A 6,012-nucleotide genomic window follows, 5' to 3' on the forward strand; every position below is an offset into this window, starting at 1 on the left:
ATTACAGCATTATTCACAATTGCCAACATATAGAAGCAACCTAAGTGCCCATTAATAGATGAATGGATAAAGAAGATGGGGTAGATATGGGGTATACCATATATCACAATGGGGTATATATCACATATCACAATGGGGTATATATCACAATGGAATATTAGTCATGAAAAGGAATGAAATCTTGCCATTTGTGACAATATGGATGGACCTAGACGGTATTATACCAAGTGAAATAAGTCAGACAGAGAAAGACAAAAATACTGTATGATTTCACTTATATGTGGAATCTAAAAAACAAAACAAATGAACGAACATAACTAAACAGAAACAGACTCGGAGATAGAGAACAAACAGGTGGTTGCCAGAGGGGAGGGGGGTGGGAGGGGAGAGAAATAAGTGGGGAGATTAAGAGGTACAAACTTCCAGTTACAAAATAAATGAGTCATGGGATGAAATGTAGTGTGGAGAATAGAGTTAATAATTATGTAATATGTTTTCATGGTGACAGAAGCAACTAGACTTACCATGGTGATCATTTTGAAATGTAAAAAAAAATCAAATCAGGGAAAATTCCCTGGTGGTCCAGTGGTTAGGACTCCGCGATTTCACTGCCGAGTGCCTGGGTTGAGTCCCTGGCGGGGGAACTATCCTGCAAGCCACTAGCTGTGACAAAAAAAAAAAAAAAAAAAAAAATCAAACCACTATGTTGTGTACCTGAAACTAATGTAGTGTTGTAGCGTTGCAGGTCAGTTATACTTCAAAAACAGACAAGCAAACAAATTCATAGAAAAAGAGATCAGATTTGTGGTTATCAGAGGTGGGGGGTGGGGGAGGGTGATTGGATTAGGTAGTCAAAAGGTACAAATTTACAAGATAAAGAAATACTAGGGATATAATGTACAACATGATAAATATAATTAACACTGGTGTATGTTATATATGAAGGTTAAGAGTAAATCCTGAGTTCTCATCACAAAGAAAAATATGTATTTTCTATTTCTTTCATTTTGTATCGGAGATGATGGATGTTCACTAAACTTGTGATAATCACTGCATGATGTATGTAAGTCAAATCATAATGTTGCACACCTTAAACTTCTACAGTACTGTATGTCGATTACATCTCAGTAAAACCAGAAGAAAAAAATTCATAAACTCTTCTTTTTGAGGTAACTAGTTCTATGCATCTGGATACTGTTCATGCTAGGCATTTGAAACTAGGGCTAATGTTTGTGGGTGGGTTTTTTTTTAGATTATTATATTGTACTTTTTTATGACTTTATTGAGGAATAATTGATGTACAATAAACTGCACATATTTAAAGAGTACAATTTGATGAGTTTGACACAAGTCTATACCCATGAAACCATCAAGACAATCAAGATAATAAACATCCTTCACCCCTCAAGATTTCTTTGTGCTTCTTTAAAAGTTATACTTCCCAGGCAACCACTGATTTATTTTCTGCCCCTACATATGAGATTGGATTTTCTAGAATTTTATATAAGTGGAATTGCTAATGTGATGCTGTTTCAAATGTTAGAACTTCTTTGCTTTGGCTGCTTCTGGTCACATCAACACCACACATGAGTTGTGCTGCTTTGGGGCAGCCTCCATCTGAGGCTTGGCAAGCCCCCTGCAATCTGTGCTGCCCCGCACCCCGCAAACCCTGCTCTAGATGCCACTTCCCTACCTCATTTTAGGTGACCTTTCCCTGTTTCCTAAAGCCATAAAGGACCCAGGAAATCTTACATGATTCTTTTCCTACAGCTCCCTGGTTGTGACCTTTCTAGTTTCTCTTACTCTAAATGGATAATATATGTTACAGCCCTGATCCTGATGGGCAGTTCTTCAGCTGGGCCCCAACCACACGTACTATGCTCCTTGGCAGTTAGTGAGGGCAAGTGGGGATTCAGATCCTGCCCCATCTAGATTTCCCAGCGCTAGACTGGCAGCCCCTGAGTGTGTATGTGTGTGTGCGTGTGCGCGCGTTCGTGCGAACATATGCATGTATATGTAAGGGGGATGCATAAGGTTCTTACTATATAAAGTTGCAAACATGTTTTATATAAAGTTTTAAATACATTTGAGCATATTTATTTTGGAAAATCCAGTGCTCAGTCCTTTAAAAACTTTTATTTTTACTGTACAAAATAGAATCAAATACAAAATAGTATTTACTCCAAAATTTCATTATTTCTGACTTGTCAGTCTTTTTATAACATGACAGAGGTCCCATTAAAAAGTTTCTTCAGTCTAATCTAAATAATTTCAAGCTAATCCATATCTGAAATGTGTTTTATTTCATCTTTCATATCCTTAATCTCAGCTCGGACTATTGTTAAGTTAGATATTTTCTCTTTTAAGAAATCAATTTCTTTCTCTCTTTGTAGTAAGTCAGTAACCAATCTCCCAATGCGTACTGTTAAATCATTTATCAAGGGTTCCAAGCGGGAAAAGTCCTTCTTTAGATTATACACCTTTGGTTTTAGATCATTTGCAAAAGTCACTGTGTTCAGAACTTTAGCTCTGTCACTTTCTAAGCTTAAAAATCTATCTGTGTGCTTGCTGAAATCACTCTGTAGCTCAGAAAGTATCTTCTTAACAGAGTTAATTCTTTGTGAATTGTCAGATGCTGTCTTTCGGAGCATTGTTGTTCGGTCAATGCTACTTGAAAGAAGATCACCTATGTTTTTTACTGTATTTTTTTCTACTTTTTCTATTTTATTTTCTAGTTCTTGAACAGAATCTGTCAATGATGTTACATCAGTTACTAAACCTGAAATACGTCGCATATCTGTTTTTACGGTTGTAATCTTGAGACCGACATCTTTTGCCATGGAAGTTGTACTTTGGTCTACTTTTGTAACATCTTCAGAAACAGTGGTCAAATTGTTATTCAATATATCCTGCTTTTCAGTTATCCTGTTGGACCAAGTTTTCACTTCATAAATCTCCTCCTGTAGACGCTTTAGATGAGTAATTATTTGAAAAGACTTCAATTGTTCTATGATAGCTTCAGACTTCTGACACTGTAAGAAAATATAGTACCAGAATAATTAAATTGAGTAAAAGCTTAACATTTAAAATTCAACTTAAATGTTAGGTGTTATTTTAAACTATAAAGTTACTGCTCTTCTGGAAAGCATTTGGTAAAAGATGCATCAAGTGTATTGCTAATGAATAGGAAGGAAAACATTGAGGAAATTTCATGTGACTGCAAATGGCATTTTCCAGTTATTTTTGCACCATCTGTCCTCTGCATGGTGACAAAATGAGCTAAATGAGGGAAAATGATGTATCTTCAGTTGCTGGAGAAGGGAGGAGGAAGCCCCCTCTAGATGAGTTTCGGTAAATTTGGGGGGTCAAACAAGACAACATGACTTCTGAAACGCAAGTTTGTTTGTAGGTACAAGTGCGAGAATGAAGGGACTTTATTGTCCTATTACTTTTATGAATACTTTTCTGGGGTATTGAACTAATTCCATTCAATTAGTAATCCTTAAGTTCCTAGTGTGTTGTCAGGCATGTGAAGTCTGAGGAACATAAAGATGAGTACAGCTTCGGTTGTGGCTTCAACTCAGTTCAGTAGTTTAATAAAGATGATAGATATGTAAAAAACAAAACAACAAACAAACAAAACACTATCTCCAAAGTTCTAAAATTCCATGATTCCAAATACAAGTGATTCTCAACTTTTGGATGTTTCAATGCCATCCTCCTTCCCCAGCATCCATTGAATACTGATGTCTCTAAATTGTTTTGGTTTAACTTGGACAAATCAGATGATGAACATTTTGAGCCACACAACTGCCTGGCAACATTTCAAGTTGTTATTTTTGTTGTTGTGTGCGTGTGTATGTGTGTTTATATAGCAGTTTTGGGGAAATTGAGTTATTTTATTTTATTGTATTTTTAATATTTGAATTTTTATTGCATTGTGCCATCAGTTAATAAAGTTAAGAGGGAAAGGGGAATATTAAAGTGTTGATTATAGTGATAAGATGGGTAAGTATCATAAACAATACAAAATTGAAAATTAAAACATACATGCGTGAGGTCTATCCATGTTGTCACAAATGACGGGATATCCTTTCTCAAGGCTGAATATATCAATGTATCAAAGTATCATGATGTACACTTTAAATTTACACAATGTTGTATGTCAAATTTATTTAATTAAAAAAAATAAAACACATAGGAATTGTCAGGTTTCAATTGTTTCAGTCAGAAGATTAACTTAAGCCTGTGCGCTGTATGCTAAACTATGAAGAAAAAAAATTAAAGAACAAACGTAAAATATATTGTCAAAGCCTGTGTCGTAACACAGATATACATTGTGATTACATTGAAAAAAGGAATCCCATTTATAACATGTAAGTCAGTTGTTCCACTTTTGCACATTTAGCTTTCAGATTGTTTTCTAGGAAAGCATTGCTTTCTTTCTTTCTTTCTTTCTTTTTATTTTTATTTTTTTGCGGTACGCGGGCCTCTCACTGTTGTGGCCTCTCCCGTTGCGGAGAACAGGCTCTGGACGCGCAGGCTCAGTGGCCATGGCTCACGGGCCCAGCCACTCCGCTGCATGTGGGATCTTCCCGGACCGGGGCACGAACCCGTGTCCCCTGCATCGGCAGGCGGACTCTCAACCACTGTGCCACCAGGGAAGCCCTACAAATATACTTTTTAACTTTACATCGAAGGGTTAAGAAAATTAGGTGTTTGTTTTGTAAAAGTGATTTATATGTGCTAATTAAAAAAATGGACACTACTATCAGAAACTTAATGTAAAATTTATTATTAATTACAAAGATACAAAAATGTGTCTTAGGATATGGTAATCTTCCTTAAAGGAAAAACTAACAATGTAATTTAATATTTGATACACAGGAAAGTTTTTGAAATTTCAAGTATCTGTGTTAAATAAATGAATTTAAGAAACAGAGGAAGACAAACGAGGTACATCTAAATCTCTCTAGTGACAAGTTTTTATAGGAAAAACCCTGAATAAAGGAATATATACATGTGTACATACATGTACACAATATTTTCTCATGAAACACTTGTAGAAGCGCAGTTTTTGTTTCCCTTGGAATTGTCACTATAGAGCACAGTGGCCACCTTATTTCCATTTATTTTATGTACACATTACTATAGTACATACCATAGTTAATAATAATGATGTATCAAACCTGGTGACACATCAATAAATAAATAAGTAAGTAAGTAAATAAATAAATTTAAAAAAAGTAAAGAGTACAAGAGATCACATATGCCCTGGCAGGATGGAGGTTGAAACGACAAAGTTCCAGTTAACTTTATAATCTATTTTATTAGCATGAAAATAAAAGCAAACACAATTTTGTTAATGCACACAGACAAGAATTTACATATTCAGAAGTCAAGAAATTTAATGTTAATATTCTAAAAATTAATGCTATGCCTATCACCCATGGCTGTCTACCATAGGCCTTCCTAACCCCAAAGTAGAACTTATTTGGGATTTTTCAAAAAATGTACAGATTTACATAATAAAAACACCTGACCACAACTATCTTTTGTAACTGACTTCTTTCAAGTTCTTTGTGTTTAATTCCACTGAAATTGCATTATAAAACTGGGACTATAGTTGGTTATTGGCAAGAAGAAACATGTTGTTAGAACAGTACTTTCAAATGCAGTTAACTCAGTTTTTTCAACACCCACCTTGGACACCCTTGATACATCAGTTTACCAATAAAAGTGTTATGTGCTTCCCCAAACTTGTACATTTCCGATTATCATTATTGCAAAAATCTGTCTAGACCTCCCCTTAATTTCATCTCAGTATGTCCATGTCTTATTCCTTGTGACTCTATTATATAATTTTGTGTAAAATAAAATCACTATGTAAAACAAATTTGGTTGGGTAATTAGTCTGGGGACTCTAAAATAATGACATATTTTAGTTACCATAATTATTACATCGTATCTCATTATGCTGCTTTTTCTTCTTTAAAATAGGCCACAGGCTTA

This window comes from Hyperoodon ampullatus (genome assembly GCF_949752795.1).
Source record: "Hyperoodon ampullatus genome assembly, chromosome: 11".
Taxonomy (NCBI): Eukaryota; Metazoa; Chordata; class Mammalia; order Artiodactyla; family Ziphiidae; genus Hyperoodon; species Hyperoodon ampullatus.